The sequence below is a fragment of the Hyla sarda genome, unplaced genomic scaffold, assembly GCF_029499605.1.
Source record: "Hyla sarda isolate aHylSar1 unplaced genomic scaffold, aHylSar1.hap1 scaffold_131, whole genome shotgun sequence".
Taxonomy (NCBI): Eukaryota; Metazoa; Chordata; class Amphibia; order Anura; family Hylidae; genus Hyla; species Hyla sarda.
In genome coordinates, this window is record NW_026607934.1 from 451,789 (window position 1) to 479,238 (window position 27,450).

The 27,450-nt window shown below is 46.1% G+C and overlaps 12 non-coding genes across 12 annotated transcripts; all 12 read right to left on the bottom strand.

Moving 5' to 3' along the window:
- Positions 1-1,867: 1,867 nt before the first annotated feature.
- Positions 1,868-2,058, bottom strand: LOC130305258 (U2 spliceosomal RNA). Its single transcript, XR_008854856.1, has one exon. It is a non-coding gene; the product is annotated as a U2 spliceosomal RNA (small nuclear RNA).
- A 2,096-nt stretch (positions 2,059-4,154) lies between these two features.
- LOC130305259 (U2 spliceosomal RNA) lies at positions 4,155-4,345 on the bottom strand. The gene has a single exon (XR_008854857.1). It is a non-coding gene; the product is annotated as a U2 spliceosomal RNA (small nuclear RNA).
- A 2,091-nt stretch (positions 4,346-6,436) lies between these two features.
- On the bottom strand, positions 6,437-6,627 carry LOC130305261 (U2 spliceosomal RNA). The gene has a single exon (XR_008854859.1). It is a non-coding gene; the product is annotated as a U2 spliceosomal RNA (small nuclear RNA).
- A 2,086-nt stretch (positions 6,628-8,713) lies between these two features.
- On the bottom strand, positions 8,714-8,904 carry LOC130305262 (U2 spliceosomal RNA). Its single transcript, XR_008854860.1, has one exon. It is a non-coding gene; the product is annotated as a U2 spliceosomal RNA (small nuclear RNA).
- Positions 8,905-10,998: 2,094 nt separating this feature from the next.
- On the bottom strand, positions 10,999-11,189 carry LOC130305263 (U2 spliceosomal RNA). The gene has a single exon (XR_008854861.1). It is a non-coding gene; the product is annotated as a U2 spliceosomal RNA (small nuclear RNA).
- Positions 11,190-13,271: 2,082 nt separating this feature from the next.
- On the bottom strand, positions 13,272-13,462 carry LOC130305264 (U2 spliceosomal RNA). The gene has a single exon (XR_008854862.1). It is a non-coding gene; the product is annotated as a U2 spliceosomal RNA (small nuclear RNA).
- A 2,081-nt stretch (positions 13,463-15,543) lies between these two features.
- LOC130305265 (U2 spliceosomal RNA) lies at positions 15,544-15,734 on the bottom strand. Its single transcript, XR_008854863.1, has one exon. It is a non-coding gene; the product is annotated as a U2 spliceosomal RNA (small nuclear RNA).
- A 2,106-nt stretch (positions 15,735-17,840) lies between these two features.
- On the bottom strand, positions 17,841-18,031 carry LOC130305335 (U2 spliceosomal RNA). Its single transcript, XR_008854933.1, has one exon. It is a non-coding gene; the product is annotated as a U2 spliceosomal RNA (small nuclear RNA).
- Positions 18,032-20,113: 2,082 nt separating this feature from the next.
- On the bottom strand, positions 20,114-20,304 carry LOC130305175 (U2 spliceosomal RNA). The gene has a single exon (XR_008854775.1). It is a non-coding gene; the product is annotated as a U2 spliceosomal RNA (small nuclear RNA).
- A 2,096-nt stretch (positions 20,305-22,400) lies between these two features.
- LOC130305266 (U2 spliceosomal RNA) lies at positions 22,401-22,591 on the bottom strand. Its single transcript, XR_008854864.1, has one exon. It is a non-coding gene; the product is annotated as a U2 spliceosomal RNA (small nuclear RNA).
- Positions 22,592-24,680: 2,089 nt separating this feature from the next.
- Positions 24,681-24,871, bottom strand: LOC130305267 (U2 spliceosomal RNA). The gene has a single exon (XR_008854865.1). It is a non-coding gene; the product is annotated as a U2 spliceosomal RNA (small nuclear RNA).
- A 2,104-nt stretch (positions 24,872-26,975) lies between these two features.
- On the bottom strand, positions 26,976-27,166 carry LOC130305268 (U2 spliceosomal RNA). Its single transcript, XR_008854866.1, has one exon. It is a non-coding gene; the product is annotated as a U2 spliceosomal RNA (small nuclear RNA).
- Between the last annotated feature and the right edge of the window lie 284 nt (positions 27,167-27,450).

Sequence of the window (27,450 nt, forward strand, 5' to 3'; positions counted from 1 at the left end):
TTACTCCTCCTACTTGCATGTGACACTGGGCTTAGGATCTGCATAGGAAACACACACACAAGCACACACCTACCTTTGTTGCCTGCAGATGCCTCCTTGGCTGTCCCCAAACGGTATCAAACCAACACCCACGGGAAGCTGTAAGCATAGAGGACATGCCTGCACCCCATTGGACTTACCTGTGTGGGTTAAATCCGGGTTATTTGACAACCTATGGCGGTGATGGTTCTGCTCAGGCAGAGCAGTGCTGATGCTCCTCATAAAGCTGTCGCTGCTGTGAAGGTTCTAGGTGACATCACAAATCCCTATGGTTACATACACAACAAAGCTGGGTTGTTGTTGTTTACACTCTGCAAGGCCTGTGGAAGTGAGTGACATCATAGCACTGTAGTTCTGAGGGTTCTAGATGGATGCAACAATCTCCTGTTGCTTCTATGAAGGCCGTAATAGACAACATCACCAAACAGCTCCATAGTCACATACACAGCAAAGGAGAGATGTTGTTTACACCTAGTGATGTCAGTGGTATTGAGTGACATCACAGCACAGTGCTAAGGCTCCTGGGCCTGGACACAGCAGCGGCTGCAATATCTCAACGGAGAATACGTTTATATATATGTGTGTGTGTGCGCGTATATATATATATATATATATATATATATATATATATATATATATATATATATATATATATCTCCGCCGAAATCACTTTTAAACCCATTTCCACCTTTTTTTCCCTTCTCTTCCTCTTACTTTTTTTTCACGTTTTTTTACGTTTTTCTCCTTTTCGCCTCTTTTCTGGGCGTATTATTCTTCTTTTTCTTCTTTTTTTTCGTCTAATGCATACCCCATCAGTGCAGCAATGCTTATTCAATACCGCCAGCAGATGGAGACACTGGGGGATAATTTTCTAAGGATTTATACTGATTTTTCCTGTCTGAATTTGTCGCACAGAAAGTTGCAGGCCAAATATGTGTGACATTTCTGCGACTTTAGCTTCTAGAGCATTTTTACAACATTATACATAGGTGCTGAATACATAAAAAGCGACTGTTCAGCGACAGACAAGTCGCATCGGCTGAAAGTAGGCCAGAATGTCAGTCCATGTTGGAGCAGGTTTAGATACAGTCTAAAGTATAGATCTCAAAGTCTGTGCACAGAATTTAGCAAGGGCCTCGCACCTTCTGATGCATCAGGTAGGTGCACAATAGCATAGCCTAACCCTCTGTACTTTGGTCTATATTGATGCGGGACATAGACAGCCAGCTGATGACCAATCCATTAGTGCAATGGATGGCTGGAAGCATTTGTCTTTGCCTTTGCAATACCACAGAAGCAATGCATGGTCAATGTACAGCAATGACACACCTGTGTGAACAGCCAGGAGACCCCCCCCCCCCCCCCATGTTATGTTACATAGTTACATAGTTAGTACGGTCGAAAAAAGACATATGTCCATCAAGTTCAACCAGGGAATTAAGGGGTAGGGGTGTGGCGCGATATTGGGGAAGGGATGAGATTTTATATTTCTTCATAAGCATTAATCTTATTTTGTCAATTAGGAACATTCAGCACCCACCCGCTATCAAGGCAGCTGCCTATCATGTCATGCCCTACCTGCACAGGTGTGCTGGCTACTCAAATGATCCAATTAAGGAGGCCATTTAGTCAGCAGCAGCAGAAGTCCTGTGCCTGGACGCTCCAACAGCGGCCAGACACAAGCAGAAGCAGAAGCAGCAGAAGCAGCAGCAGCACCACCTTTTGTTTTTTGGCTGCAGCAGCAGCAAGGCCCACAGGGCTGGCTAGCTGGCTAGCCAGCAAGCAGGTAGCAATGAAAGTAGGAATCTTTCTTTTTAACCCTGTAAGGGGGTGGTGCACTGTACCCGAAGATACTGCCATATCGGGTCAATGCATAGGGCGACGGAAGCAAGCTTCGAAATCGGCCCCCGTTCTCAAAAATCCATTTAATATATGGTCCCCAGATAGGGGACGTATCAGATATTAAACTGATAAGAACAGATACTACACTTGATCTTAGCCAAAAGGCCGAGAAGCGATAACCGTGAAAGGGGCGGGCCCAACAAGGTGCCCTTCATGGGCACTATCACTGCTTGCTGTCAGGGAGGCTGCCAGACAATTTTCCATGCACACTCTGGGCTGGGGGGCAGTCAACCACCAGTACACACAGCAGAACCTAAACCCATACCATTATTGCTAAGCAGCAAGACAGGGGCCCATTGCACTCCCACGGGGCCTTTTTAAATGCAATCCATAACCCGGATTTGCCAGGAACCCTTCTTACTCCTCCTACTTGCATGTGACACTGGGCTTAGGATCTGCATAGGAAACACACACACAAGCACACACCTACCTTTGTTGCCTGCAGATGCCTCCTTGGCTGTCCCCAAACGGTATCAAACCAACACCCACGGGAAGCTGTAAGCATAGAGGACATGCCTGCACCCCATTGGACTTACCTGTGTGGGTTAAATCCGGGTTATTTGACAACCTATGGCGGTGATGGTTCTGCTCAGGCAGAGCAGTGCTGATGCTCCTCATAAAGCTGTCGCTGCTGTGAAGGTTCTAGGTGACATCACAAATCCCTATGGTTACATACACAACAAAGCTGGGTTGTTGTTGTTTACACTCTGCAAGGCCTGTGGAAGTGAGTGACATCATAGCACTGTAGTTCTGAGGGTTCTAGATGGATGCAACAATCTCCTGTTGCTTCTATGAAGGCCATAATAGACGACATCACCAAACAGCTCCATAGTCACATACACAGCAAAGGAGAGATGTTGTTTACACCTAGTGATGTCAGTGGTATTGAGTGACATCACAGCACAGTGCTAAGGCTCCTGGGCCTGGACACAGCAGCGGCTGCAATATCTCAACGGAGAATACGTTTATATATATGTGTGTGTGTGCGCGTATATATATATATATATATATATATATATATATATATATATATATATATATTTCTCCGCCGAAATCACTTTTAAACCCATTTCCACCTTTTTTTCCCTTCTCTTCCTCTTACTTTTTTTTCACGTTTTTTTACGTTTTTCTCCTTTTCGCCTCTTTTCTGGGCGTATTATTCTTCTTTTTCTTCTTTTTTTTCGTCTAATGCATACCCCATCAGTGCAGCAATGCTTATTCAATACCGCCAGCAGATGGAGACACTGGGGGATAATTTTCTAAGGATTTATACTGATTTTTCCTGTCTGAATTTGTCGCACAGAAAGTTGCAGGCCAAATATGTGTGACATTTCTGCGACTTTAGCTTCTAGAGCATTTTTACAACATTATACATAGGTGCTGAATACATAAAAAGCGACTGTTCAGCGACAGACAAGTCGCATCGGCTGAAAGTAGGCCAGAATGTCAGTCCATGTTGGAGCAGGTTTAGATACAGTCTAAAGTATAGATCTCAAAGTCTGTGCACAGAATTTAGCAAGGGCCTCGCACCTTCTGATGCATCAGGTAGGTGCACAATAGCATAGCCTAACCCTCTGTACTTTGGTCTATATTGACGCGGGACATAGACAGCCAGCTGATGACCAATCCATTAGTGCAATGGATGGCTGGAAGCATTTGTCTTTGCCTTTGCAATACCACAGAAGCAATGCATGGTCAATGTACAGCAATGACACACCTGTGTGAACAGCCAGGAGACCCCCCCCCCCCCCCCATGTTATGTTACATAGTTACATAGTTAGTACGGTCGAAAAAAGACATATGTCCATCAAGTTCAACCAGGGAATTAAGGGGTAGGGGTGTGGCGCGATATTGGGGAAGGGATGAGATTTTATATTTCTTCATAAGCATTAATCTTATTTTGTCAATTAGGAACATTCAGCACCCACCCGCTATCAAGGCAGCTGCCTATCATGTCATGCCCTACCTGCACAGGTGTGCTGGCTACTCAAATGATCCAATTAAGGAGGCCATTTAGTCAGCAGCAGCAGAAGTCCTGTGCCTGGACGCTCCAACAGCGGCCAGACACAAGCAGAAGCAGAAGCAGAAGCAGCAGCAGCAGCACCACCTTTTGTTTTTTGGCTGCAGCAGCAAGGCCCACAGGGCTGGCTAGCTGGCTAGCCAGCAAGCAGGTAGCAATGAAAGTAGGAATCTTTCTTTTTAACCCTGTAAGGGGGTGGTGCACTGTACCCGAAGATACTGCCATATCGGGTCAATGCATAGGGCGACGGAAGCAAGCTTCGAAATCGGCCCCCGTTCTCAAAAATCCATTTAATATATGGTCCCCAGATAGGGGACGTATCAGATATTAAACTGATAAGAACAGATACTACACTTGATCTTAGCCAAAAGGCCGAGAAGCGATAACCGTGAAAGGGGCGGGCCCAACAAGGTGCCCTTCATGGGCACTATCACTGCTTGCTGTCAGGGAGGCTGCCAGACAATTTTCCATGCACACTCTGGGCTGGGGGGCAGTCAACCACCAGTACACACAGCAGAACCTAAACCCATACCATTATTGCTAAGCAGCAAGACAGGGGCCCATTGCACTCCCACGGGGCCTTTTTAAATGCAATCCATAACCCGGATTTGCCAGGAACCCTTCTTACTCCTCCTACTTGCATGTGACACTGGGCTTAGGATCTGCATAGGAAACACACACACAAGCACACACCTACCTTTGTTGCCTGCAGATGCCTCCTTGGCTGTCCCCAAACGGTATCAAACCAACACCCACGGGAAGCTGTAAGCATAGAGGACATGCCTGCACCCCATTGGACTTACCTGTGTGGGTTAAATCCGGGTTATTTGACAACCTATGGCGGTGATGGTTCTGCTCAGGCAGAGCAGTGCTGATGCTCCTCATAAAGCTGTCGCTGCTGTGAAGGTTCTAGGTGACATCACAAATCCCTATGGTTACATACACAACAAAGCTGGGTTGTTGTTGTTTACACTCTGCAAGGCCTGTGGAAGTGAGTGACATCATAGCACTGTAGTTCTGAGGGTTCTAGATGGATGCAACAATCTCCTGTTGCTTCTATGAAGGCCATAATAGACGACATCACCAAACAGCTCCATAGTCACATACACAGCAAAGGAGAGATGTTGTTTACACCTAGTGATGTCAGTGGTATTGAGTGACATCACAGCACAGTGCTAAGGCTCCTGGGCCTGGACACAGCAGCGGCTGCAATATCTCAACGGAGAATACGTTTATATATATGTGTGTGTGTGCGCGTATATATATATATATATATATATATATATATATATATATATATATTTCTCCGCCGAAATCACTTTTAAACCCATTTCCACCTTTTTTTCCCTTCTCTTCCTCTTACTTTTTTTTCACGTTTTTTTACGTTTTTCTCCTTTTCGCCTCTTTTCTGGGCGTATTATTCTTCTTTTTCTTCTTTTTTTTCGTCTAATGCATACCCCATCAGTGCAGCAATGCTTATTCAATACCGCCAGCAGATGGAGACACTGGGGGATAATTTTCTAAGGATTTATACTGATTTTTCCTGTCTGAATTTGTCGCACAGAAAGTTGCAGGCCAAATATGTGTGACATTTCTGCGACTTTAGCTTCTAGAGCATTTTTACAACATTATACATAGGTGCTGAATACATAAAAAGCGACTGTTCAGCGACAGACAAGTCGCATCGGCTGAAAGTAGGCCAGAATGTCAGTCCATGTTGGAGCAGGTTTAGATACAGTCTAAAGTATAGATCTCAAAGTCTGTGCACAGAATTTAGCAAGGGCCTCGCACCTTCTGATGCATCAGGTAGGTGCACAATAGCATAGCCTAACCCTCTGTACTTTGGTGTATATTGATGCGGGACATAGACAGCCAGCTGATGACCAATCCATTAGTGCAATGGATGGCTGGAAGCATTTGTCTTTGCCTTTGCAATACCACAGAAGCAATGCATGGTCAATGTACAGCAATGACACACCTGTGTGAACAGCCAGGAGACCCCCCCCCCCCCCATGTTATGTTACATAGTTACATAGTTAGTACGGTCGAAAAAAGACATATGTCCATCAAGTTCAACCAGGGAATTAAGGGGTAGGGGTGTGGCGCGATATTGGGGAAGGGATGAGATTTTATATTTCTTCATAAGCATTAATCTTATTTTGTCAATTAGGAACATTCAGCACCCACCCGCTATCAAGGCAGCTGCCTATCATGTCATGCCCTACCTGCACAGGTGTGCTGGCTACTCAAATGATCCAATTAAGGAGGCCATTTAGTCAGCAGCAGCAGAAGTCCTGTGCCTGGACGCTCCAACAGCGGCCAGACACAAGCAGAAGCAGAAGCAGCAGAAGCAGCAGCAGCACCACCTTTTGTTTTTTGGCTGCAGCAGCAGCAAGGCCCACAGGGTTGGCTTGCTGGCTAGCCAGCAAGCAGGTAGCAATGAAAGTAGGAATCTTTCTTTTTAACCCTGTAAGGGGGTGGTGCACTGTACCCGAAGATACTGCCATATCGGGTCAATGCATAGGGCGACGGAAGCAAGCTTCGAAATCGGCCCCCGTTCTCAAAAATCCATTTAATATATGGTCCCCAGATAGGGGACGTATCAGATATTAAACTGATAAGAACAGATACTACACTTGATCTTAGCCAAAAGGCCGAGAAGCGATAACCGTGAAAGGGGCGGGCCCAACAAGGTGCCCTTCATGGGCACTATCACTGCTTGCTGTCAGGGAGGCTGCCAGACAATTTTCCATGCACACTCTGGGCTGGGGGGCAGTCAACCACCAGTACACACAGCAGAACCTAAACCCATACCATTATTGCTAAGCAGCAAGACAGGGGCCCATTGCACTCCCACGGGGCCTTTTTAAATGCAATCCATAACCCGGATTTGCCAGGAACCCTTCTTACTCCTCCTACTTGCATGTGACACTGGGCTTAGGATCTGCATAGGAAACACACACAAGCACACACCTACCTTTGTTGCCTGCAGATGCCTCCTTGGCTGTCCCCAAACGGTATCAAACCAACACCCACGGGAAGCTGTAAGCATAGAGGACATGCCTGCACCCCATTGGACTTACCTGTGTGGGTTAAATCCGGGTTATTTGACAACCTATGGCGGTGATGGTTCTGCTCAGGCAGAGCAGTGCTGATGCTCCTCATAAAGCTGTTGCTGCTGTGAAGGTTCTAGGTGACATCACAAATCCCTATGGTTACATACACAACAAAGCTGGGTTGTTGTTGTTTACACTCTGCAAGGCCTGTGGAAGTGAGTGACATCATAGCACTGTAGTTCTGAGGGTTCTAGATGGATGCAACAATCTCCTGTTGCTTCTATGAAGGCCATAATAGACGACATCACCAAACAGCTCCATAGTCACATACACAGCAAAGGAGAGATGTTGTTTACACCTAGTGATGTCAGTGGTATTGAGTGACATCACAGCACAGTGCTAAGGCTCCTGGGCCTGGACACAGCAGCGGCTGCAATATCTCAACGGAGAATACGTTTATATATATGTGTGTGTGTGCGCGTATATATATATATATATATATATATATATATATATATATATTTCTCCGCCGAAATCACTTTTAAACCCATTTCCACCTTTTTTTCCCTTCTCTTCCTCTTACTTTTTTTTCACGTTTTTTTACGTTTTTCTCCTTTTCGCCTCTTTTCTGGGCGTATTATTCTTCTTTTTCTTCTTTTTTTTCGTCTAATGCATACCCCATCAGTGCAGCAATGCTTATTCAATACCGCCAGCAGATGGAGACACTGGGGGATAATTTTCTAAGGATTTATACTGATTTTTCCTGTCTGAATTTGTCGCACAGAAAGTTGCAGGCCAAATATGTGTGACATTTCTGCGACTTTAGCTTCTAGAGCATTTTTACAACATTATACATAGGTGCTGAATACATAAAAAGCGACTGTTCAGCGACAGACAAGTCGCATCGGCTGAAAGTAGGCCAGAATGTCAGTCCATGTTGGAGCAGGTTTAGATACAGTCTAAAGTATAGATCTCAAAGTCTGTGCACAGAATTTAGCAAGGGCCTCGCACCTTCTGATGCATCAGGTAGGTGCACAATAGCATAGCCTAACCCTCTGTACTTTGGTCTATATTGATGCGGGACATAGACAGCCAGCTGATGACCAATCCATTAGTGCAATGGATGGCTGGAAGCATTTGTCTTTGCCTTTGCAATACCACAGAAGCAATGCATGGTCAATGTACAGCAATGGCACACCTGTGTGAACAGCCAGGAGACCCCCCCCCCCCCCCATGTTATGTTACATAGTTACATAGTTAGTACGGTCGAAAAAAGACATATGTCCATCAAGTTCAACCAGGGAATTAAGGGGTAGGGGTGTGGCGCGATATTGGGGAAGGGATGAGATTTTATATTTCTTCATAAGCATTAATCTTATTTTGTCAATTAGGAACATTCAGCACCCACCCGCTATCAAGGCAGCTGCCTATCATGTCATGCCCTACCTGCACAGGTGTGCTGGCTACTCAAATGATCCAATTAAGGAGGCCATTTAGTCAGCAGCAGCAGAAGTCCTGTGCCTGGACGCTCCAACAGCGGCCAGACACAAGCAGAAGCAGAAGCAGCAGAAGCAGCAGCAGCACCACCTTTTGTTTTTTGGCTGCAGCAGCAGCAAGGCCCACAGGGCTGGCTAGCTGGCTAGCCAGCAAGCAGGTAGCAATGAAAGTAGGAATCTTTCTTTTTAACCCTGTAAGGGGGTGGTGCACTGTACCCGAAGATACTGCCATATCGGGTCAATGCATAGGGCGACGGAAGCAAGCTTCGAAATCGGCCCCCGTTCTCAAAAATCCATTTAATATATGGTCCCCAGATAGGGGACGTATCAGATATTAAACTGATAAGAACAGATACTACACTTGATCTTAGCCAAAAGGCCGAGAAGCGATAACCGTGAAAGGGGCGGGCCCAACAAGGTGCCCTTCATGGGCACTATCACTGCTTGCTGTCAGGGAGGCTGCCAGACAATTTTCCATGCACACTCTGGGCTGGGGGGCAGTCAACCACCAGTACACACAGCAGAACCTAAACCCATACCATTATTGCTAAGCAGCAAGACAGGGGCCCATTGCACTCCCACGGGGCCTTTTTAAATGCAATCCATAACCCGGATTTGCCAGGAACCCTTCTTACTCCTCCTACTTGCATGTGACACTGGGCTTAGGATCTGCATAGGAAACACACACACAAGCACACACCTACCTTTGTTGCCTGCAGATGCCTCCTTGGCTGTCCCCAAACGGTATCAAACCAACACCCACGGGAAGCTGTAAGCATAGAGGACATGCCTGCACCCCATTGGACTTACCTGTGTGGGTTAAATCCGGGTTATTTGACAACCTATGGCGGTGATGGTTCTGCTCAGGCAGAGCAGTGCTGATGCTCCTCATAAAGCTGTCGCTGCTGTGAAGGTTCTAGGTGACATCACAAATCCCTATGGTTACATACACAACAAAGCTGGGTTGTTGTTGTTTACACTCTGCAAGGCCTGTGGAAGTGAGTGACATCATAGCACTGTAGTTCTGAGGGTTCTAGATGGATGCAACAATCTCCTGTTGCTTCTATGAAGGCCATAATAGACGACATCACCAAACAGCTCCATAGTCACATACACAGCAAAGGAGAGATGTTGTTTACACCTAGTGATGTCAGTGGTATTGAGTGACATCACAGCACAGTGCTAAGGCTCCTGGGCCTGGACACAGCAGCGGCTGCAATATCTCAACGGAGAATACGTTTATATATATGTGTGTGTGTGCGCGTATATATATATATATATATATATATATATATATATATATATATTTCTCCGCCGAAATCACTTTTAAACCCATTTCCACCTTTTTTTCCCTTCTCTTCCTCTTACTTTTTTTTCACGTTTTTTTACGTTTTTCTCCTTTTCGCCTCTTTTCTGGGCGTATTATTCTTCTTTTTCTTCTTTTTTTTCGTCTAATGCATACCCCATCAGTGCAGCAATGCTTATTCAATACCGCCAGCAGATGGAGACACTGGGGGATAATTTTCTAAGGATTTATACTGATTTTTCCTGTCTGAATTTGTCGCACAGAAAGTTGCAGGCCAAATATGTGTGACATTTCTGCGACTTTAGCTTCTAGAGCATTTTTCAACATTATACATAGGTGCTGAATACATAAAAAGCGACTGTTCAGCGACAGACAAGTCGCATCGGCTGAAAGTAGGCCAGAATGTCAGTCCATGTTGGAGCAGGTTTAGATACAGTCTAAAGTATAGATCTCAAAGTCTGTGCACAGAATTTAGCAAGGGCCTCGCACCTTCTGATGCATCAGGTAGGTGCACAATAGCATAGCCTAACCCTCTGTACTTTGGTCTATATTGATGCGGGACATAGACAGCCAGCTGATGACCAATCCATTAGTGCAATGGATGGCTGGAAGCATTTGTCTTTGCCTTTGCAATACCACAGAAGCAATGCATGGTCAATGTACAGCAATGACACACCTGTGTGAACAGCCAGGAGACCCCCCCCCCCCCCCCCCCCATGTTATGTTACATAGTTACATAGTTAGTACGGTCGAAAAAAGACATATGTCCATCAAGTTCAACCAGGGAATTAAGGGGTAGGGGTGTGGCGCGATATTGGGGAAGGGATGAGATTTTATATTTCTTCATAAGCATTAATCTTATTTTGTCAATTAGGAACATTCAGCACCCACCCGCTATCAAGGCAGCTGCCTATCATGTCATGCCCTACCTGCACAGGTGTGCTGGCTACTCAAATGATCCAATTAAGGAGGCCATTTAGTCAGCAGCAGCAGAAGTCCTGTGCCTGGACGCTCCAACAGCGGCCAGACACAAGCAGAAGCAGAAGCAGCAGAAGCAGCAGCAGCACCACCTTTTGTTTTTTGGCTGCAGCAGCAGCAAGGCCCACAGGGCTGGCTAGCTGGCTAGCCAGCAAGCAGGTAGCAATGAAAGTAGGAATCTTTCTTTTTAACCCTGTAAGGGGGTGGTGCACTGTACCCGAAGATACTGCCATATCGGGTCAATGCATAGGGCGACGGAAGCAAGCTTCGAAATCGGCCCCCGTTCTCAAAAATCCATTTAATATATGGTCCCCAGATAGGGGACGTATCAGATATTAAACTGATAAGAACAGATACTACACTTGATCTTAGCCAAAAGGCCGAGAAGCGATAACCGTGAAAGGGGCGGGCCCAACAAGGTGCCCTTCATGGGCACTATCACTGCTTGCTGTCAGGGAGGCTGCCAGACAATTTTCCATGCACACTCTGGGCTGGGGGGCAGTCAACCACCAGTACACACAGCAGAACCTAAACCCATACCATTATTGCTAAGCAGCAAGACAGGGGCCCATTGCACTCCCACGGGGCCTTTTTAAATGCAATCCATAACCCGGATTTGCCAGGAACCCTTCTTACTCCTCCTACTTGCATGTGACACTGGGCTTAGGATCTGCATAGGAAACACACACACAAGCACACACCTACCTTTGTTGCCTGCAGATGCCTCCTTGGCTGTCCCCAAACGGTATCAAACCAACACCCACGGGAAGCTGTAAGCATAGAGGACATGCCTGCACCCCATTGGACTTACCTGTGTGGGTTAAATCCGGGTTATTTGACAACCTATGGCGGTGATGGTTCTGCTCAGGCAGAGCAGTGCTGATGCTCCTCATAAAGCTGTCGCTGCTGTGAAGGTTCTAGGTGACATCACAAATCCCTATGGTTACATACACAACAAAGCTGGGTTGTTGTTGTTTACACTCTGCAAGGCCTGTGGAAGTGAGTGACATCATAGCACTGTAGTTCTGAGGGTTCTAGATGGATGCAACAATCTCCTGTTGCTTCTATGAAGGCCATAATAGACGACATCACCAAACAGCTCCATAGTCACATACACAGCAAAGGAGAGATGTTGTTTACACCTAGTGATGTCAGTGGTATTGAGTGACATCACAGCACAGTGCTAAGGCTCCTGGGCCTGGACACAGCAGCGGCTGCAATATCTCAACGGAGAATACGTTTATATATATGTGTGTGTGTGCGCGTATATATATATATATATATATATATATATATATATATTTCTCCGCCGAAATCACTTTTAAACCCATTTCCACCTTTTTTTCCCTTCTCTTCCTCTTACTTTTTTTTCACGTTTTTTTACGTTTTTCTCCTTTTCGCCTCTTTTCTGGGCGTATTATTCTTCTTTTTCTTCTTTTTTTTCGTCTAATGCATACCCCATCAGTGCAGCAATGCTTATTCAATACCGCCAGCAGATGGAGACACTGGGGGATAATTTTCTAAGGATTTATACTGATTTTTCCTGTCTGAATTTGTCGCACAGAAAGTTGCAGGCCAAATATGTGTGACATTTCTGCGACTTTAGCTTCTAGAGCATTTTTACAACATTATACATAGGTGCTGAATACATAAAAAGCGACTGTTCAGCGACAGACAAGTCGCATCGGCTGAAAGTAGGCCAGAATGTCAGTCCATGTTGGAGCAGGTTTAGATACAGTCTAAAGTATAGATCTCAAAGTCTGTGCACAGAATTTAGCAAGGGCCTCGCACCTTCTGATGCATCAGGTAGGTGCACAATAGCATAGCCTAACCCTCTGTACTTTGGTCTATATTGATGCGGGACATAGACAGCCAGCTGATGACCAATCCATTAGTGCAATGGATGGCTGGAAGCATTTGTCTTTGCCTTTGCAATACCACAGAAGCAATGCATGGTCAATGTACAGCAATGACACACCTGTGTGAACAGCCAGGAGACCCCCCCCCCCCCCCCCATGTTATGTTACATAGTTACATAGTACGGTCGAAAAAAGACATATGTCCATCAAGTTCAACCAGGGAATTAAGGGGTAGGGGTGTGGCGCGATATTGGGGAAGGGATGAGATTTTATATTTCTTCATAAGCATTAATCTTATTTTGTCAATTAGGAACATTCAGCACCCACCCGCTATCAAGGCAGCTGCCTATCATGTCATGCCCTACCTGCACAGGTGTGCTGGCTACTCAAATGATCCAATTAAGGAGGCCATTTAGTCAGCAGCAGCAGAAGTCCTGTGCCTGGACGCTCCAACAGCGGCCAGACACAAGCAGAAGCAGAAGCAGCAGAAGCAGCAGCAGCACCACCTTTTGTTTTTTGGCTGCAGCAGCAGCAAGGCCCACAGGGCTGGCTAGCTGGCTAGCCAGCAAGCAGGTAGCAATGAAAGTAGGAATCTTTCTTTTTAACCCTGTAAGGGGGTGGTGCACTGTACCCGAAGATACTGCCATATCGGGTCAATGCATAGGGCGACGGAAGCAAGCTTCGAAATCGGCCCCCGTTCTCAAAAATCCATTTAATATATGGTCCCCAGATAGGGGACGTATCAGATATTAAACTGATAAGAACAGATACTACACTTGATCTTAGCCAAAAGGCCGAGAAGCGATAACCGTGAAAGGGGCGGGCCCAACAAGGTGCCCTTCATGGGCACTATCACTGCTTGCTGTCAGGGAGGCTGCCAGACAATTTTCCATGCACACTCTGGGCTGGGGGGCAGTCAACCACCAGTACACACAGCAGAACCTAAACCCATACCATTATTGCTAAGCAGCAAGACAGGGGCCCATTGCACTCCCACGGGGCCTTTTTAAATGCAATCCATAACCCGGATTTGCCAGGAACCCTTCTTACTCCTCCTACTTGCATGTGACACTGGGCTTAGGATCTGCATAGGAAACACACACACAAGCACACACCTACCTTTGTTGCCTGCAGATGCCTCCTTGGCTGTCCCCAAACGGTATCAAACCAACACCCACGGGAAGCTGTAAGCATAGAGGACATGCCTGCACCCCATTGGACTTACCTGTGTGGGTTAAATCCGGGTTATTTGACAACCTATGGCGGTGATGGTTCTGCTCAGGCAGAGCAGTGCTGATGCTCCTCATAAAGCTGTCGCTGCTGTGAAGGTTCTAGGTGACATCACAAATCCCTATGGTTACATACACAACAAAGCTGGGTTGTTGTTGTTTACACTCTGCAAGGCCTGTGGAAGTGAGTGACATCATAGCACTGTAGTTCTGAGGGTTCTAGATGGATGCAACAATCTCCTGTTGCTTCTATGAAGGCCATAATAGACGACATCACCAAACAGCTCCATAGTCACATACACAGCAAAGGAGAGATGTTGTTTACACCTAGTGATGTCAGTGGTATTGAGTGACATCACAGCACAGTGCTAAGGCTCCTGGGCCTGGACACAGCAGCGGCTGCAATATCTCAACGGAGAATACGTTTATATATATGTGTGTGTGTGCGCGTATATATATATATATATATATATATATATATATTTCTCCGCCGAAATCACTTTTAAACCCATCTCCACCTTTTTTTCCCTTCTCTTCCTCTTACTTTTTTTTCACGTTTTTTTACGTTTTTCTCCTTTTCGCCTCTTTTCTGGGCGTATTATTCTTCTTTTTCTTCTTTTTTTTCGTCTAATGCATACCCCATCAGTGCAGCAATGCTTATTCAATACCGCCAGCAGATGGAGACACTGGGGGATAATTTTCTAAGGATTTATACTGATTTTTCCTGTCTGAATTTGTCGCACAGAAAGTTGCAGGCCAAATATGTGTGACATTTCTGCGACTTTAGCTTCTAGAGCATTTTTACAACATTATACATAGGTGCTGAATACATAAAAAGCGACTGTTCAGCGACAGACAAGTCGCATCGGCTGAAAGTAGGCCAGAATGTCAGTCCATGTTGGAGCAGGTTTAGATACAGTCTAAAGTATAGATCTCAAAGTCTGTGCACAGAATTTAGCAAGGGCCTCGCACCTTCTGATGCATCAGGTAGGTGCACAATAGCATAGCCTAACCCTCTGTACTTTGGTCTATATTGATGCGGGACATAGACAGCCAGCTGATGACCAATCCATTAGTGCAATGGATGGCTGGAAGCATTTGTCTTTGCCTTTGCAATACCACAGAAGCAATGCATGGTCAATGTACAGCAATGACACACCTGTGTGAACAGCCAGGAGACCCCCCCCCCCCCCCCATGTTATGTTACATAGTTACATAGTTAGTACGGTCGAAAAAAGACATATGTCCATCAAGTTCAACCAGGGAATTAAGGGGTAGGGGTGTGGCGCGATATTGGGGAAGGGATGAGATTTTATATTTCTTCATAAGCATTAATCTTATTTTGTCAATTAGGAACATTCAGCACCCACCCGCTATCAAGGCAGCTGCCTATCATGTCATGCCCTACCTGCACAGGTGTGCTGGCTACTCAAATGATCCAATTAAGGAGGCCATTTAGTCAGCAGCAGCAGAAGTCCTGTGCCTGGACGCTCCAACAGCGGCCAGACACAAGCACAAGCAGAAGCAGCAGAAGCAGCAGCAGCACCACCTTTTGTTTTTTGGCTGCAGCAGCAGCAAGGCCCACAGGGCTGGCTAGCTGGCTAGCCAGCAAGCAGGTAGCAATGAAAGTAGGAATCTTTCTTTTTAACCCTGTAAGGGGGTGGTGCACTGTACCCGAAGATACTGCCATATCGGGTCAATGCATAGGGCGACGGAAGCAAGCTTCGAAATCGGCCCCCGTTCTCAAAAATCCATTTAATATATGGTCCCCAGATAGGGGACGTATCAGATATTAAACTGATAAGAACAGATACTACACTTGATCTTAGCCAAAAGGCCGAGAAGCGATAACCGTGAAAGGGGCGGGCCCAACAAGGTGCCCTTCATGGGCACTATCACTGCTTGCTGTCAGGGAGGCTGCCAGACAATTTTCCATGCACACTCTGGGCTGGGGGGCAGTCAACCACCAGTACACACAGCAGAACCTAAACCCATACCATTATTGCTAAGCAGCAAGACAGGGGCCCATTGCACTCCCACGGGGCCTTTTTAAATGCAATCCATAACCCGGATTTGCCAGGAACCCTTCTTACTCCTCCTACTTGCATGTGACACTGGGCTTAGGATCTGCATAGGAAACACACACACAAGCACACACCTACCTTTGTTGCCTGCAGATGCCTCCTTGGCTGTCCCCAAACGGTATCAAACCAACACCCACGGGAAGCTGTAAGCATAGAGGACATGCCTGCACCCCATTGGACTTACCTGTGTGGGTTAAATCCGGGTTATTTGACAACCTATGGCGGTGATGGTTCTGCTCAGGCAGAGCAGTGCTGATGCTCCTCATAAAGCTGTCGCTGCTGTGAAGGTTCTAGGTGACATCACAAATCCCTATGGTTACATACACAACAAAGCTGGGTTGTTGTTGTTTACACTCTGCAAGGCCTGTGGAAGTGAGTGACATCATAGCACTGTAGTTCTGAGGGTTCTAGATGGATGCAACAATCTCCTGTTGCTTCTATGAAGGCCATAATAGACGACATCACCAAACAGCTCCATAGTCACATACACAGCAAAGGAGAGATGTTGTTTACACCTAGTGATGTCAGTGGTATTGAGTGACATCACAGCACAGTGCTAAGGCTCCTGGGCCTGGACACAGCAGCGGCTGCAATATCTCAACGGAGAATACGTTTATATATATGTGTGTGTGTGCGCGTATATATATATATATATATATATATATATATATATATATATTTATATATATATATTTCTCCGCCGAAATCACTTTTAAACCCATTTCCACCTTTTTTTCCCTTCTCTTCCTCTTACTTTTTTTTCACGTTTTTTTACGTTTTTCTCCTTTTCGCCTCTTTTCTGGGCGTATTATTCTTCTTTTTCTTCTTTTTTTTCGTCTAATGCATACCCCATCAGTGCAGCAATGCTTATTCAATACCGCCAGCAGATGGAGACACTGGGGGATAATTTTCTAAGGATTTATACTGATTTTTCCTGTCTGAATTTGTCGCACAGAAAGTTGCAGGCCAAATATGTGTGACATTTCTGCGACTTTAGCTTCTAGAGCATTTTTACAACATTATACATAGGTGCTGAATACATAAAAAGCGACTGTTCAGCGACAGACAAGTCGCATCGGCTGAAAGTAGGCCAGAATGTCAGTCCATGTTGGAGCAGGTTTAGATACAGTCTAAAGTATAGATCTCAAAGTCTGTGCACAGAATTTAGCAAGGGCCTCGCACCTTCTGATGCATCAGGTAGGTGCACAATAGCATAGCCTAACCCTCTGTACTTTGGTCTATATTGATGCGGGACATAGACAGCCAGCTGATGACCAATCCATTAGTGCAATGGATGGCTGGAAGCATTTGTCTTTGCCTTTGCAATACCACAGAAGCAATGCATGGTCAATGTACAGCAATGACACACCTGTGTGAACAGCCAGGAGACCCCCCCCCCCCCCCCCCCATGTTATGTTACATAGTTACATAGTTAGTACGGTCGAAAAAAGACATATGTCCATGAAGTTCAACCAGGGAATTAAGGGGTAGGGGTGTGGCGCGATATTGGGGAAGGGATGAGATTTTATATTTCTTCATAAGCATTAATCTTATTTTGTCAATTAGGAACATTCAGCACCCACCCGCTATCAAGGCAGCTGCCTATCATGTCATGCCCTACCTGCACAGGTGTGCTGGCTACTCAAATGATCCAATTAAGGAGGCCATTTAGTCAGCAGCAGCAGAAGTCCTGTGCCTGGACGCTCCAACAGCGGCCAGACACAAGCAGAAGCAGAAGCAGCAGAAGCAGCAGCAGCACCACCTTTTGTTTTTTGGCTGCAGCAGCAGCAAGGCCCACAGGGCTGGCTAGCTGGCTAGCCAGCAAGCAGGTAGCAATGAAAGTAGGAATCTTTCTTTTTAACCCTGTAAGGGGGTGGTGCACTGTACCCGAAGATACTGCCATATCGGGTCAATGCATATGGCGACGGAAGCAAGCTTCAAAATCGGCCCCCGTTCTCAAAAATCCATTTAATATATGGTCCCCAGATAGGGGACGTATCAGATATTAAACTGATAAGAACAGATACTACACTTGATCTTAGCCAAAAGGCCGAGAAGCGATAACCGTGAAAGGGGCGGGCCCAACAAGGTGCCCTTCATGGGCACTATCACTGCTTGCTGTCAGGGAGGCTGCCAGACAATTTTCCATGCACACTCTGGGCTGGGGGGCAGTCAACCACCAGTACACACAGCAGAACCTAAACCCATACCATTATTGCTAAGCAGCAAGACAGGGGCCCATTGCACTCCCACGGGGCCTTTTTAAATGCAATCCATAACCCGGATTTGCCAGGAACCCTTCTTACTCCTCCTACTTGCATGTGACACTGGGCTTAGGATCTGCATAGGAAACACACACACAAGCACACACCTACCTTTGTTGCCTGCAGATGCCTCCTTGGCTGTCCCCAAACGGTATCAAACCAACACCCACGGGAAGCTGTAAGCATAGAGGACATGCCTGCACCCCATTGGACTTACCTGTGTGGGTTAAATCCGGGTTATTTGACAACCTATGGCGGTGATGGTTCTGCTCAGGCAGAGCAGTGCTGATGCTCCTCATAAAGCTGTCGCTGCTGTGAAGGTTCTAGGTGACATCACAAATCCCTATGGTTACATACACAACAAAGCTGGGTTGTTGTTGTTTACACTCTGCAAGGCCTGTGGAAGTGAGTGACATCATAGCACTGTAGTTCTGAGGGTTCTAGATGGATGCAACAATCTCCTGTTGCTTCTATGAAGGCCATAATAGACGACATCACCAAACAGCTCCATAGTCACATACACAGCAAAGGAGAGATGTTGTTTACACCTAGTGATGTCAGTGGTATTGAGTGACATCACAGCACAGTGCTAAGGCTCCTGGGCCTGGACACAGCAGCGGCTGCAATATCTCAACGGAGAATACGTTTATATATATGTGTGTGTGTGCGCGTATATATATATATATATATATATATATATATATATATATATTTCTCCGCCGAAATCACTTTTAAACCCATTTCCACCTTTTTTTCCCTTCTCTTCCTCTTACTTTTTTTTCACGTTTTTTTACGTTTTTCTCCTTTTCGCCTCTTTTCTGGGCGTATTATTCTTCTTTTTCTTCTTTTTTTTCGTCTAATGCATACCCCATCAGTGCAGCAATGCTTATTCAATACCGCCAGCAGATGGAGACACTGGGGGATAATTTTCTAAGGATTTATACTGATTTTTCCTGTCTGAATTTGTCGCACAGAAAGTTGCAGGCCAAATATGTGTGACATTTCTGCGACTTTAGCTTCTAGAGCATTTTTACAACATTATACATAGGTGCTGAATACATAAAAAGCGACTGTTCAGCGACAGACAAGTCGCATCGGCTGAAAGTAGGCCAGAATGTCAGTCCATGTTGGAGCAGGTTTAGATACAGTCTAAAGTATAGATCTCAAAGTCTGTGCACAGAATTTAGCAAGGGCCTCGCACCTTCTGATGCATCAGGTAGGTGCACAATAGCATAGCCTAACCCTCTGTACTTTGGTGTATATTGATGCGGGACATAGACAGCCAGCTGATGACCAATCCATTAGTGCAATGGATGGCTGGAAGCATTTGTCTTTGCCTTTGCAATACCACAGAAGCAATGCATGGTCAATGTACAGCAATGACACACCTGTGTGAACAGCCAGGAGACCCCCCCCCCCCCCCATGTTATGTTACATAGTTACATAGTTAGTACGGTCGAAAAAAGACATATGTCCATCAAGTTCAACCAGGGAATTAAGGGGTAGGGGTGTGGCGCGATATTGGGGAAGGGATGAGATTTTATATTTCTTCATAAGCATTAATCTTATTTTGTCAATTAGGAACATTCAGCACCCACCCGCTATCAAGGCAGCTGCCTATCATGTCATGCCCTACCTGCACAGGTGTGCTGGCTACTCAAATGATCCAATTAAGGAGGCCATTTAGTCAGCAGCAGCAGAAGTCCTGTGCCTGGACGCTCCAACAGCGGCCAGACACAAGCAGAAGCAGCAGAAGCAGCAGCAGCACCACCTTTTGTTTTTTGGCTGCAGCAGCAGCAAGGCCCACAGGGCTGGCTAGCTGGCTAGCCAGCAAGCAGGTAGCAATGAAAGTAGGAATCTTTCTTTTTAACCCTGTAAGGGGGTGGTGCACTGTACCCGAAGATACTGCCATATCGGGTCAATGCATAGGGCGACGGAAGCAAGCTTCAAAATCGGCCCCCGTTCTCAAAAATCCATTTAATATATGGTCCCCAGATAGGGGACGTATCAGATATTAAACTGATAAGAACAGATACTACACTTGATCTTAGCCAAAAGGCCGAGAAGCGATAACCGTGAAAGGGGCGGGCCCAACAAGGTGCCCTTCATGGGCACTATCACTGCTTGCTGTCAGGGAGGCTGCCAGACAATTTTCCATGCACACTCTGGGCTGGGGGGCAGTCAACCACCAGTACACACAGCAGAACCTAAACCCATACCATTATTGCTAAGCAGCAAGACAGGGGCCCATTGCACTCCCACGGGGCCTTTTTAAATGCAATCCATAACCCGGATTTGCCAGGAACCCTTCTTACTCCTCCTACTTGCATGTGACACTGGGCTTAGGATCTGCATAGGAAACACACACACAAGCACACACCTACCTTTGTTGCCTGCAGATGCCTCCTTGGCTGTCCCCAAACGGTATCAAACCAACACCCACGGGAAGCTGTAAGCATAGAGGACATGCCTGCACCCCATTGGACTTACCTGTGTGGGTTAAATCCGGGTTATTTGACAACCTATGGCGGTGATGGTTCTGCTCAGGCAGAGCAGTGCTGATGCTCCTCATAAAGCTGTCGCTGCTGTGAAGGTTCTAGGTGACATCACAAATCCCTATGGTTACATACACAACAAAGCTGGGTTGTTGTTGTTTACACTCTGCAAGGCCTGTGGAAGTGAGTGACATCATAGCACTGTAGTTCTGAGGGTTCTAGATGGATGCAACAATCTCCTGTTGCTTCTATGAAGGCCATAATAGACGACATCACCAAACAGCTCCATAGTCACATACACAGCAAAGGAGAGATGTTGTTTACACCTAGTGATGTCAGTGGTATTGAGTGACATCACAGCACAGTGCTAAGGCTCCTGGGCCTGGACACAGCAGCGGCTGCAATATCTCAACGGAGAATACGTTTATATATATGTGTGTGTGTGCGCATATATATATATATATATATATATATATATATATATATATATATTTCTCCGCCGAAATCACTTTTAAACCCATTTCCACCTTTTTTTCCCTTCTCTTCCTCTTACTTTTTTTTCACGTTTTTTTACGTTTTTCTCCTTTTCGCCTCTTTTCTGGGCGTATTATTCTTCTTTTTCTTCTTTTTTTTCGTCTAATGCATACCCCATCAGTGCAGCAATGCTTATTCAATACCGCCAGCAGATGGAGACACTGGGGGATAATTTTCTAAGGATTTATACTGATTTTTCCTGTCTGAATTTGTCGCACAGAAAGTTGCAGGCCAAATATGTGTGACATTTCTGCGACTTTAGCTTCTAGAGCATTTTTACAACATTATACATAGGTGCTGAATACATAAAAAGCGACTGTTCAGCGACAGACAAGTCGCATCGGCTGAAAGTAGGCCAGAATGTCAGTCCATGTTGGAGCAGGTTTAGATACAGTCTAAAGTATAGATCTCAAAGTCTGTGCACAGAATTTAGCAAGGGCCTCGCACCTTCTGATGCATCAGGTAGGTGCACAATAGCATAGCCTAACCCTCTGTACTTTGGTCTATATTGATGCGGGACATAGACAGCCAGCTGATGACCAATCCATTAGTGCAATGGATGGCTGGAAGCATTTGTCTTTGCCTTTGCAATACCACAGAAGCAATGCATGGTCAATGTACAGCAATGACACACCTGTGTGAACAGCCAGGAGAACCCCCCCCCCCCCCCCCCCCATGTTATGTTACATAGTTACATAGTTAGTACGGTCGAAAAAAGACATATGTCCATCAAGTTCAACCAGGGAATTAAGGGGTAGGGGTGTGGCGCGATATTGGGGAAGGGATGAGATTTTATATTTCTTCATAAGCATTAATCTTATTTTGTCAATTAGGAACATTCAGCACCCACCCGCTATCAAGGCAGCTGCCTATCATGTCATGCCCTACCTGCACAGGTGTGCTGGCTACTCAAATGATCCAATTAAGGAGGCCATTTAGTCAGCAGCAGCAGAAGTCCTGTGCCTGGACGCTCCAACAGCGGCCAGACACAAGCAGAAGCAGAAGCAGCAGAAGCAGCAGCAGCACCACCTTTTGTTTTTTGGCTGCAGCAGCAGCAAGGCCCACAGGGCTGGCTAGCTGGCTAGCCAGCAAGCAGGTAGCAATGAAAGTAGGAATCTTTCTTTTTAACCCTGTAAGGGGGTGGTGCACTGTACCCGAAGATACTGCCATATCGGGTCAATGCATAGGGCGACGGAAGCAAGCTTCGAAATCGGCCCCCGTTCTCAAAAATCCATTTAATATATGGTCCCCAGATAGGGGACGTATCAGATATTAAACTGATAAGAACAGATACTACACTTGATCTTAGCCAAAAGGCCGAGAAGCGATAACCGTGAAAGGGGCGGGCCCAACAAGGTGCCCTTCATGGGCACTATCACTGCTTGCTGTCAGGGAGGCTGCCAGACAATTTTCCATGCACACTCTGGGCTGGGGGGCAGTCAACCACCAGTACACACAGCAGAACCTAAACCCATACCATTATTGCTAAGCAGCAAGACAGGGGCCCATTGCACTCCCACGGGGCCTTTTTAAATGCAATCCATAACCCGGATTTGCCAGGAACCCTTCTTACTCCTCCTACTTGCATGTGACACTGGGCTTAGGATCTGCATAGGAAACACACACACAAGCACACACCTACCTTTGTTGCCTGCAGATGCCTCCTTGGCTGTCCCCAAACGGTATCAAACCAACACCCACGGGAAGCTGTAAGCATAGAGGACATGCCTGCACCCCATTGGACTTACCTGTGTGGGTTAAATCCGGGTTATTTGACAACCTATGGCGGTGATGGTTCTGCTCAGGCAGAGCAGTGCTGATGCTCCTCATAAAGCTGTCGCTGCTGTGAAGGTTCTAGGTGACATCACAAATCCCTATGGTTACATACACAACAAAGCTGGGTTGTTGTTGTTTACACTCTGCAAGGCCTGTGGAAGTGAGTGACATCATAGCACTGTAGTTCTGAGGGTTCTAGATGGATGCAACAATCTCCTGTTGCTTCTATGAAGGCCATAATAGACGACATCACCAAACAGCTCCATAGTCACATACACAGCAAAGGAGAGATGTTGTTTACACCTAGTGATGTCAGTGGTATTGAGTGACATCACAGCACAGTGCTAAGGCTCCTGGGCCTGGACACAGCAGCGGCTGCAATATCTCAACGGAGAATACGTTTATATATATGTGTGTGTGTGCGCGTATATATATATATATATATATATATATATATATATATATATATATTTCTCCGCCGAAATCACTTTTAAACCCATTTCCACCTTTTTTTCCCTTCTCTTCCTCTTACTTTTTTTTCACGTTTTTTTACGTTTTTCTCCTTTTCGCCTCTTTTCTGGGCGTATTATTCTTCTTTTTCTTCTTTTTTTTCGTCTAATGCATACCCCATCAGTGCAGCAATGCTTATTCAATACCGCCAGCAGATGGAGACACTGGGGGATAATTTTCTAAGGATTTATACTGATTTTTCCTGTCTGAATTTGTCGCACAGAAAGTTGCAGGCCAAATATGTGTGACATTTCTGCGACTTTAGCTTCTAGAGCATTTTTACAACATTATACATAGGTGCTGAATACATAAAAAGCGACTGTTCAGCGACAGACAAGTCGCATCGGCTGAAAGTAGGCCAGAATGTCAGTCCATGTTGGAGCAGGTTTAGATACAGTCTAAAGTATAGATCTCAAAGTCTGTGCACAGAATTTAGCAAGGGCCTCGCACCTTCTGATGCATCAGGTAGGTGCACAATAGCATAGCCTAACCCTCTGTACTTTGGTCTATATTGATGCGGGACATAGACAGCCAGCTGATGACCAATCCATTAGTGCAATGGATGGCTGGAAGCATTTGTCTTTGCCTTTGCAATACCACAGAAGCAATGCATGGTCAATGTACAGCAATGACACACCTGTGTGAACAGCCAGGAGACCCCCCCCCCCCCCATGTTATGTTACATAGTTACATAGTTAGTACGGTCGAAAAAAGACATGTCCATCAAGTTCAACCAGGGAATTAAGGGGTAGGGGTGTGGCGCGATATTGGGGAAGGGATGAGATTTTATATTTCTTCATAAGCATTAATCTTATTTTGTCAATTAGGAACATTCAGCACCCACCCGCTATCAAGGCAGCTGCCTATCATGTCATGCCCTACCTGCACAGGTGTGCTGGCTACTCAAATGATCCAATTAAGGAGGCCATTTAGTCAGCAGCAGCAGAAGTCCTGTGCCTGGACGCTCCAACAGCGGCCAGACACAAGCAGAAGCAGAAGCAGCAGAAGCAGCAGCAGCACCACCTTTTGTTTTTTGGCTGCAGCAGCAGCAAGGCCCACAGGGCTGGCTAGCTGGCTAGCCAGCAAGCAGGTAGCAATGAAAGTAGGAATCTTTCTTTTTAACCCTGTAAGGGGGTGGTGCACTGTACCCGAAGATACTGCCATATCGGGTCAATGCATAGGGCGACGGAAGCAAGCTTCGAAATCGGCCCCCGTTCTCAAAAATCCATTTAATATATGGTCCCCAGATAGGGGACGTATCAGATATTAAACTGATAAGAACAGATACTACACTTGATCTTAGCCAAAAGGCCGAGAAGCGATAACCGTGAAAGGGGCGGGCCCAACAAGGTGCCCTTCATGGGCACTATCACTGCTTGCTGTCAGGGAGGCTGCCAGACAATTTTCCATGCACACTCTGGGCTGGGGGGCAGTCAACCACCAGTACACACAGCAGAACCTAAACCCATACCATTATTGCTAAGCAGCAAGACAGGGGCCCATTGCACTCCCACGGGGCCTTTTTAAATGCAATCCATAACCCGGATTTGCCAGGAACCCTTCTTACTCCTCCTACTTGCATGTGACACTGGGCTTAGGATCTGCATAGGAAACACACACACAAGCACACACCTACCTTTGTTGCCTGCAGATGCCTCCTTGGCTGTCCCCAAACGGTATCAAACCAACACCCACGGGAAGCTGTAAGCATAGAGGACATGCCTGCACCCCATTGGACTTACCTGTGTGGGTTAAATCCGGGTTATTTGACAACCTATGGCGGTGATGGTTCTGCTCAGGCAGAGCAGTGCTGATGCTCCTCATAAAGCTGTCGCTGCTGTGAAGGTTCTAGGTGACATCACAAATCCCTATGGTTACATACACAACAAAGCTGGGTTGTTGTTGTTTACACTCTGCAAGGCCTGTGGAAGTGAGTGACATCATAGCACTGTAGTTCTGAGGGTTCTAGATGGATGCAACAATCTCCTGTTGCTTCTATGAAGGCCATAATAGACGACATCACCAAACAGCTCCATAGTCACATACACAGCAAAGGAGAGATGTTGTTTACACCTAGTGATGTCAGTGGTATTGAGTGACATCACAGCACAGTGCTAAGGCTCCTGGGCCTGGACACAGCAGCGGCTGCAATATCTCAACGGAGAATACGTTTATATATATGTGTGTGTGTGCGCGTATATATATATATATATATATATATATATATATATATATATATATATATTTCTCCGCCGAAATCACTTTTAAACCCATTTCCACCTTTTTTTCCCTTCTCTTCCTCTTACTTTTTTTTCACGTTTTTTTACGTTTTTCTCCTTTTCGCCTCTTTTCTGGGCGTATTATTCTTCTTTTTCTTCTTTTTTTTCGTCTAATGCATACCCCATCAGTGCAGCAATGCTTATTCAATACCGCCAGCAGATGGAGACACTGGGGGATAATTTTCTAAGGATTTATACTGATTTTTCCTGTCTGAATTTGTCGCACAGAAAGTTGCAGGCCAAATATGTGTGACATTTCTGCGACTTTAGCTTCTAGAGCATTTTTACAACATTATACATAGGTGCTGAATACATAAAAAGCGACTGTTCAGCGACAGACAAGTCGCATCGGCTGAAAGTAGGCCAGAATGTCAGTCCATGTTGGAGCAGGTTTAGATACAGTCTAAAGTATAGATCTCAAAGTCTGTGCACAGAATTTAGCAAGGGCCTCGCACCTTCTGATGCATCAGGTAGGTGCACAATAGCATAGCCTAACCCTCTGTACTTTGGTCTATATTGATGCGGGACATAGACAGCCAGCTGATGACCAATCCATTAGTGCAATGGATGGCTGGAAGCATTTGTCTTTGCCTTTGCAATACCACAGAAGCAATGCATGGTCAATGTACAGCAATGACACACCTGTGTGAACAGCCAGGAGACCCCCCCCCCCCCCATGTTATGTTACATAGTTACATAGTTAGTACGGTCGAAAAAAGACATATGTCCATCAAGTTCAACCAGGGAATTAAGGGGTAGGGGTGTGGCGCGATATTGGGGAAGGGATGAGATTTTATATTTCTTCATAAGCATTAATCTTATTTTGTCAATTAGGAACATTCAGCACCCACCCGCTATCAAGGCAGCTGCCTATCATGTCATGCCCTACCTGCACAGGTGTGCTGGCTACTCAAATGATCCAATTAAGGAGGCCATTTAGTCAGCAGCAGCAGAAGTCCTGTGCCTGGACGCTCCAACAGCGGCCAGACACAAGCAGAAGCAGCAGAAGCAGAAGCAGCAGAAGCAGCAGCAGCACCACCTTTTGTTTTTTGGCTGCAGCAGCAGCAAGGCCCACAGGGCTGGCTAGCTGGCTAGCCAGCAAGCAGGTAGCAATGAAAGTAGGAATCTTTCTTTTTAACCCTGTAAGGGGGTGGTGCACTGTACCCGAAGATACTGCCATATCGGGTCAATGCATAGGGCGACGGAAGCAAGCTTCGAAATCGGCCCCCGTTCTCAAAAATCCATTTAATATATGGTCCCCAGATAGGGGACGTATCAGATATTAAACTGATAAGAACAGATACTACACTTGATCTTAGCCAAAAGGCCGAGAAGCGATAACCGTGAAAGGGGCGGGCCCAACAAGGTGCCCTTCATGGGCACTATCACTGCTTGCTGTCAGGGAGGCTGCCAGACAATTTTCCATGCACACTCTGGGCTGGGGGGCAGTCAACCACCAGTACACACAGCAGAACCTAAACCCATACCATTATTGCTAAGCAGCAAGACAGGGGCCCATTGCACTCCCACGGGGCCTTTTTAAATGCAATCCATAACCCGGATTTGCCAGGAACCCTTCTTACTCCTCCTACTTGCATGTGACACTGGGCTTAGGATCTGCAT